Source organism: Teleopsis dalmanni, chromosome 2 (genome assembly GCF_002237135.1).
Source record: "Teleopsis dalmanni isolate 2A chromosome 2, ASM223713v2, whole genome shotgun sequence".
Classification (NCBI taxonomy): domain Eukaryota; kingdom Metazoa; phylum Arthropoda; class Insecta; order Diptera; family Diopsidae; genus Teleopsis; species Teleopsis dalmanni.
The window spans coordinates 224,884,815-224,894,127 of NC_051847.1; the positions used below are offsets into that span (position 1 = coordinate 224,884,815).

The 9,313-nt window shown below is 32.2% G+C and overlaps 1 protein-coding gene across 1 annotated transcript in view; it reads right to left on the minus strand.

Annotated features, from left to right (window-relative positions):
• Window positions 1–9,313, minus strand: part of LOC119676848 (xanthine dehydrogenase-like) — a 15,570-nt gene that overhangs the window by 2,352 nt on the left and 3,905 nt on the right. The gene's annotated exons all lie outside the window — the stretch shown is intronic.

Here is a 9,313-nt window from a genome sequence, read left to right on the forward strand (position 1 = left end):
GTCACATTCTCTAATGCTCTTAAGAACTTCTTGCCTTGGGTACCATTCTCCAAAATTCCAGGAAATTTTTCGCGTAATTGATTGTTTTTTAATAACGCGTCCCATTGATGCAGTCTATAAATAACGTAATAGATGAAAAGAAATGTATGAATTAGTAAAATTGTTACATGTGAATATATTAATAAGTTGAAATTGAAAGTAAGAAACATATATAATTTAACTTACAACTACTTCAACGGCAGTGATTTCTTCATTAAATTGAATTAAATCCTCCTCAGTTTGAATTGTAAAATTTTCCAATTGAAACAGCTGACTACATGACTACAGCTGATTACCCCTTGCTTTAGAATGACTGCATTCGCAGCACATTGGTCAATTAATCGTTCTTGACGCAGTAGCTTCTACATAATACAAAACAAAAATTACAATTATCATTTTAAATATATTTACTTAATTTTGCATATACTTACAGTGAGTTTATGTGAAATTACAAATTATATTTTATTTATATTTTTGTTTTTTATTTGATTTTAAAAATTAAAAACTGTTCACTGTTCGCACTTCACTAAAATCAAAAGCAGACTAAATGTATACAATGTAGGCAAAACAAGAAATTCTTAATACTCCTTTGCTTTTCTTCTTCATTCTTTTATTATTTCAACCCCGAAATTGCCTATGTCGAACACAAATGTCGAAAACAAAGAAAAATAAAAACGAAGAGCTATTACCTCCTCGCTTACTTTTTCAGCGCTGGCATAATGGTGCCGCTGGGTAAACACTGTGTGTGCTTTTTAATTGCAGCTTTCATTACAAAAACAAAACTGCAAACGCATTGCATATGGCATATGCCCGGTTCCGAAAAGTGTTGCCTTACTTTGGAATTGCTGGGCAATAAAGTCATTAACATAATAAGAAGTGCGTGAGACTGTGTAAATATTTAAGTGCCTTCGTTTTCTATCCATGAGATGGGAACAACCTTAAATACTAGTAATTTAAACGACAGACATAAACAACAACAACAATAATAATAATAACAACAACGTTGCAGTTAAGCTCACAATTTGCAGAAAGTGCGCCATTTTTGTTAATTTAATGTTTGAGCTAATAAAAGTTGCTTGACACTGCGACCTAAAAAGGTACTTTGAAAGCGCAGCTACCGATACTGCTTTGCCTTCCTCGCTGCTCCGTTTGATTTTGCTAGCTACATACGAAGCCAAAGAGGTATGTAGGCACAGTTGGCGCGTCACTTCTGCTATTGACGCCTATGAATGTGTTTGCAAATATTAACTTTACTGAGAAAATTAGGCATGAAATATTTACTTTAGAGCTGTAGGGTTGAAAATTCATTAAAGCACAGCAAGCAAACGACACAGACAAAGCGCAAAAATATTGCGACCCTGACGGCACTGCTCTCAGCAGGAGCGACAGCATCAACGGCAGCGTCAGCGTCAGCGTCAGCAATTGCATATTTCAGGAGTAGGAGTTTATTTAATTATTTAAATTCTAAATTTAAATTGGCACAAATGTTACAAAATGTTTAAGAAATTGCAAAGTATAGCCAAAATATGGCTCGAGTTGGCAAAATAAAAGGCAAAACTAAATAATTAAATAACAAAACATAAATTTTTATTTAGTCAACATTGCATAATTTGAGTAAATTAATCCGATTGGGTTCCAGCTCGGCTCCATGAAAAAGGACCAAAAAAAATTATTTGAAAGGATTAAATGTTTCATAGAAATGGCTTTTGGAAATAAATTGGATACAATTATAAGCACATGAGAACTTGTAGGAAATGTGTGTAAAATAAAATATCTGATTAAATTAAAAGTTCTCTACACAACACTGGCAGCTTGGAGTTTCTTAGGAGTTATTTATTATACTTTTTGTTGTACGAAATGAGTCATTATTATATGTTAAATTTTAATAAATTATGAAAAATCCAATCTCAAAAATTTTAAAGTAGAGTTAATTTTTTATAAAATAAAACTCAACTTAATATTATTAAAGTATTTAAATCAGACACTGAAAATGTTCTTATTAGTCACAGAACTTTTTTTATGCATTGTTGCTTCGTTTTTTCTTATGCTCCTTAACTTAAGTACCCTTAATCTCAACTCAAATGTATAGTAAACATTACATAATATTAAATAAAAATATATTTAACACAATTAACAATGGAACAATAACAGAATAAAAATTGGAGAGTAAAATCCATTCTTCGTTCACCTTCTATATAATTTAGGAATTGGGACCTAGCGACATTACAGCTTACGCGATTAGTTGGAAATTTGTCGTCTCTGCAATGGTGAGTTCATCTGTATTCCTAGGTAGTTCAAATATTAGGGATTGAATTGAGCTACAGGCCGTTAATGTCAATTTCTGATCCTATCTTGTCCATCTCGTCTATTAGTACGGATATTTATGTCCCAAAAACCAACATAGAGATACTTTGTAATGCTCAAAATTCATTAGTGAGACGCAACACTTATTACAATCCTCGATGTACTCGTTCTATATTCAATTGCATTCATAATTGCCTGACTATTTTAAGAGAGCAAGCAGCTTGCTTGCTTGTTCGATAGCATATATCTTTACTTAAAACATACTGCAGCAATCGGGAAGAAGGTATGACTATCTTATCCGGAAGTCATTCGAGTATATATTCGCTTTTTTATTTGCCTCCATTTTTCCGCAGTTCATGTAAATGCTAGCTTCATAAGTACTTGTTACAGATCCTGACTTTCTGGTATTTCTGGTTGAAAAAAGAGAAAAAAAATTTAGTTTCAAAGTCCAGGGTTGCTGTCATGTAATTTGCTGCTAATCCCAGATGTACTTTAACTAGACCACCACAGATATTATTAACTTCTTTAAAAAGTGTACCATGCTCATAATTAATCGATATCTACACCTTCCACTCAAGTCATCAGAGTAATGCATTTCTGGCGATTCTGCAATGATTGAACACTTGTATTAATAAGAGGTGAAGTATCCAATTTAAGACTTCTTGTGACGCATTATCTATGGCTTTTTAGATACCCATGCTATTAGTCTTTGAACTTTTCTAATGCGAGAGAGCGATTATGTCTTTTGTGGCAAACCATTCGTCAAGCCATTTTCCGACTTTCTTGAATTTGTTGAAGTGCTGCTCTGTGAACACGTGCCCCATTGATGCAAAGAGATAATAGTCAGATGGTGTTAGGTCGGCAGGTGCTGAAGGATGTCGCACCAAAGTGATTTTTACTGGTTTTGCTGCGTAAGACAGCGCAGTGTCTTAAAACAAAACTCACTTTGCCATGTCTTTTGGTGCATTCTGGTCGTCTTTCTATCAATGTGCGAAATGTACATTTTTTGGTGACTACGTTGTGCATTAACGGTTTCGAACGGCTTCAAGAGACACAAATCGTAGTTTTCTTACCGAAGCGATTTAGTGTTGAAGGACTGGCTCCGCCACCTGAAATCCACAATTCTTTCCGCTTAAGGCTGTTGTGTTTGAGTTGGCTTACCATCCATTAATTTCTGCTTGTCTTCGCACTTTTTTAGTTTTTATGTGGTCTACCTAATCTAGAGTGAACATTGTCTTTCACATAGAAGTTACTATCTTACTAATCGATAGAGCGTATTTACCATATATATGTTTCCAATAGCACACAATGAGTTTCAACTGCATTTCGCTTTGGATTAAATAAAAAGAGCAATGCGTTCTTCATCACGCTCAATATTCGACCTGATCACTGACCAATAAAACAAAGACGCATAATCGATCCACCTACTTGATCCAAAACGCAAACACATTCTACTTAATTAATCAAAGTCACCACCAGAGTTCTAACATATGCTACCCTTCCTTTCTTGTTAATTGTTAACGATAATTCACAATAACTCTTATAAATATAACAAACATCAATTTATAGTTTTTCAAATGACAGCAACTTTTATTTGTTGAAAAAACTGTGGCTGTCGCATTTCAAAAAATGTGAGAAAAATTTTGATGACGTTGGCTTTCAACCTTAAAATTAAGAACAGTTTTTCTGCTCAACTCTGCACGAATTAATTCGATTTAGAAAATCTAAGCACAAGCCCTCAAAATAAAATAAATTTTCAACTAAATTGTTTTTGGACTGGTGCTTAGCTGGACGTATTCAGGTAGCTGTATAATTGTCTATTCCAGCGCGTTGGCAGCAGTGACCGTGGCAATTGCACGATTACACACAATTTACGTTTGATTTGTGCTCTCTGTGCCACAACTCAATTCCAGTCATGATTGAACGGAGGAATGAACACACGAACGTGCGTACGAACGACGAAGCCTGAAATGCGACTTCATTTTGTATATAAGTTTTGCAGCCATTTTGTTTGTTTGCTTACTTGTTTGTGGTCTTATGATTATTTTGGTTTGTTTGTTGAATTTATTGTATTTGTGTATTTGCTTGAAATACAAGGGACTGTGGTCAAAGTGCAAAACTAAAAATTCTCAAAAATAAACTCAAATAACAAATAGAAAATAAAATATTTCCACTTTATTCCTGGAGGATGCAGAGAGTAAACTTTATTAATTTATCAAAAGGAAGATAAGGAAAAGGGAACGAAATAAAGATAGAACTGCTCAAAGGCTATTTACACCGATTTTATTTATTTATTCTATTATTTTACCAAAAGTCAAATAAATTTAATCGAAGAATTGATAGTTGCTTTCAAATGTTATAAAAATGTAATCACCCAGTATTTCTTTCAAATGAAATCATTAAGATTTCTTCGTAAGTAAAGAATGTGTAAATTATAAGTAAAGACTTAATAAATTAATTTTTCCAAAAATTTTTTAAAATATTTTTATATATTTTCCACATTTTAAACTTCTTTTATTAAATTTTTTAATAACTTTCAAACAACTGACTTCATATACAGACTTGAAAGCACTCAGTTTTTATTTAGAGTTTTATAACTAAAGCTATTGATGGGTTTTAAGCATTTTCCAAAATATTTGCTGTACGAGCAGTATGCTATCCAATACTTAGGTCGCATTATGGCTATTTTCAATGATCACTACCGAAATTTTAGATCAGCGGAGAAAAGGGGGACTGTGGCTTGATTCCCATGTATTTGCTTGAAGGCGTCTATCTACAACAGTTTCTTACTTAATTAAATATCTATTCAAGATGTGTACTCAATGTACACATCAATAGCTTTAGTTAGATGTGTATATTGTCCGCTGTATTAAAACCATATAGAGAAGAATTGTGCCTTTTAAATTCTCTGAGGTCTCATAATTGGTCCACGTCTGAAGACATGAGTTTTAACAGACTAGTTGCCATTTGTACCCATAAGTATATCTATATAAAGCCACCCACAAAATGTGAGTTATTTGCACAATTTAAAAGCAGCAAATCCATAGTTGAAAAAGATTAGCACTTCTCTTTCTGAAGACCACAAAAAGCAATACCGCGAAAACGTGGCGATAGAAGCGAAAATTGTGGCCAACAGGAAGTAACGCTGAAATTAATTATTCATGAGAGGAAATAATGAATTAAAGGCGCCAGCCACAACACGCAGTAATAAGCGTCCTGGTGCCGTGTTACATTGCAGGAAAAAATTAAAATTAGCCGTAATGCCTTTTTAAAATTCACGTTAATCACGATGCCGACTTTTTCCGCAAATTGCTCCTATAGTAACAATTTTGTCCTGTTCGCTGTTCGCTGGGAGGAGACGTTGCCTTCTGAGTTAGTCATTGTTTACGTTTAATGAAAAAGTTGATTAATTGTTCGTTTAATGAAGACAAAGCAAGTTGTTTCAACCTTTGACATAAAATCTTTTGTTTATAATTAATTTAATTTTAAATGTTCATTGGTAAAAAAAACTAATTTAATCATCTCGTGAAGTAGATGGGATGCAGTAAAATCTCTTGCAGCTGTGAAGCTTATTTCCTACTGTGCATGGATTTCCAGTTGCTTCATTGCAGCAAGTTGGTTGCAGCCACGTCATGCAACTAATGCAGGCCTACACCGACTGCCAGCATGATTGTGCATTGTTGTTGTAAATTTTGTGTCCCCGGTAAGATAAATGTGCTCGTGTAATAATGAAATTTATATGAAAGTTGTGGATCCAATGATGCAACTCACAATTTCACAAGTGCAGTTAGGACAGTTCTGCGAGTCCTTCGTGTTGCATGTTTCAGGGTTTAGGAATTTATTAAGAATTTTGCTGCACATGATGTTTATAGGTTATTCCACTTAGCTATTTTATATTAGTATCTTTTTCTACAATTTTTATCAAAATTAATTAGTTATGAATTACATCTGAAAAATATTGAAGAACTTAATTATTATATGATGAACAGGTAGCCTTTATTTCAACAAAAAAGGTAAAAGAAGTGTATGGGAAATATGTCGGACAAGAATTCAACCGAAAATATTCCATAATAACTTTAAATTTTATAATTCTTATAAATAAATTATTTGAACTACAAGAAGTCGGAGGGATTTTAAGTTGCATTAATTCATTGATGTCTTAAATATTAAAAAGATTATGTGCTTCGGGGTTTACATGCTTCTTTATCTCCTTTGACATGCGATTCTACTTGTTTCGTATTTTCGTCTTTAGTATTTATTTTCATTAGAATGTCAAATTTCCAACTTTACACTGGACCATTTTCGTACTTCCAAGAAATTAGTTTTCGAAATCATGAATTGTATCGATATAGTCCTTGTTCGCGCATTTCTATAACTGATTCTTATTGCTTAACTGATTTAAATATATATACCATAGATAGTTATAAATTTTCTCCAATAAGTCCATATATTTTATATAATTTCAGATTTATATGTTCTTTCCACCTCAATTTGGCGTCAAAAGTTACTTCTAAACGTTTCAGTGTGTTAGCATAGGAAACTCCTTCGTCAATGAATGTCATTGTCATTGTCATATCATGATATTTGATTTTTCTAATGGTGACGTGTAGTGCATAAAACAACTTAAGTAGACTGCCCCTACAATTGTCAATTTCAACCTTCTTGCGATGACTTCTGTTCTTCACAAGTGGGTTAACAACTACCGGGTATATAGTAGTGTAACTCTATACATTGGAGCGATAGCATAAGAGAACCAAAAGCAAAGAGTGAATTCGCACCTTTACAATTGTTGAAATTGAAGAGTAATCAAGTTTCCACTAATGCGCCAGACATTCAGACATGTTATAATCAAAATTTTCAAAACACGATAATAACACGTTCAAAACACAGATAATGTTCCAAAGAAACACATTTCTTCTTGCAACTTAAGTTTAAAATTGTGCAGTTCTGTCTACTGATTAAATAAAGTAGACTTAAAGATAAACTGGGCCAAGACCCAAAGCATGTTAATCAGTACCAATAACAGTATGTTAAGCATCGACAATAATAAAATTGATTATAATTGACAAGATATTTGTGTAAGATTTGAGAAATCCAAGGCGGTCTTTGGATGTCTAAAAAAGAAAGAGGAGTTTTGTTCAGGAAATGAAAAAAAAATTTCATTTTCGTTTTAAGATTTAACTAAAAAATCCTATTAAATAAAAACAATAATTTTATTGATATTATCATACTCCATAGATAAACTTGGACATGGAAAACTGTAGTTACTATAATTAACAAGTGAAATGAAGCTAACTAACGCTTGCTATCCTTAAAACTATTTTGTGAGATGTTTTTTGAAAATTTTCAAAAGGGCATTCATTTAATCCAATTAAAATAAATTTTAATTTTTCGACTTTTTGTGCAATTTATTCCGAAATATGATTTAATGTGTGTGTTAAACTGAATAATTAATGAAAATATTTAAAATTAATGATTAATCGTCTGGTTTAACAAACCACAAAGTAGGCTTTTTTTGTCAAAGTTGCCTAAAATATTAATAAGGATTTTTTATTAAAAGCTTTTACGCCCAAGTAATCTATTTTAAAGTCCGTTAGTGTGGAAAAAGCATTGTAAATTAAAATTTGACATGTATGTTATACTAACCGTAAATTAAAGTAAATTTACTATATTTATCAAATATATAAATAAAAATATATATAAAATTTATATATGAATAACTAAGAGTAAAATGTCCTTGCAGTTTGCACATTACTTCTCCGAAACGATGCATTTGCTTAAATTTATGTAAAAACCCAGGCAGTCAAGCAGACGATTTTATTTGCAAATATTTGATATTTATTAAACTACATTAATCCGATTTTATGATATCTGAAAAAAGATTAGACTTCTAATGCGAGAATAAAAAATAAATTAAACGATCTGACATTAGGAGGCCCTCAACGGCTGACATTCTGGTTTTTATTGAGAAGGCGAAATGTCTTCTGTTCAGTTAGGGTCTGTTGCAGCACAAAAGATCAAACATGGTCGCAGTGCTCTGTTCCACTAGAGCTGGTACGCTGTTTATCCCTCTTCCTATATCGCTTTGGTATATTATGGCAGGATTGCCATAATAGTGATGTTTAAATATTAAGCATTTAGCGATTATGAAGATAATGTTATTTAAATCAGAAGGTTGAGTATTGTCTTAGCTCTCCAGTCGCTTCTGATATCCTTTTAGCAAATGTGCCGTATAGGATATTGTTCTCATCAGCAAATATGCCGTACAGAACGTGACACTAAAAGATAAACAAGTGTATACTTTAATTCCAAAGTTGAAAGTCTTCTTCATTGGTGAAATGTTCCGGTATTTATACCATTTAAAAGTTATGTACTAAAATTGTTTAATTTTTCTTATTTACTAAAAAATAAGCAATCAATGCATAGGTTACTCCCTCATTAATACTAGATAATGCATTTCAATATATAAATGATTCCTTACTACTCTAACATATTTAATAATAATTAATAATAATATTAAAATAATAATAAATATTTAAAATGTTGTAGGATCAAAGTCAATGCGACAGATCAACAAAAGCGCATTCAATTAATTATGATACATTTGTTTTGTCAATAATGCAATGACTTGTCACATTGAGCCTTTCTCTAATTTCCTGTCAACATGAATAAAGATCCACATAACTAAAGCCAGATAATAAAATGTCCTTTTCTTCTGTACAGGTCTTCTATAAGATCTGTTTGACTTCAGATGCAATGTTGGTTGACACAAAGAATGAATAACTTTCCATTTGATCTGTAATATAATATAAAAAAGATATGGCAAAAGATTTATTATACTCTACAGAAGCTGCTTTACTAAAATCCTTCTTTCGTACCACAAACCATTTCTGCAGGATTTGATTTCTACTTGCATTGATGTCGTTTTTGTATGCGTTTCTCAGTGTGAGTCTACCTTTTCTTGGATCTG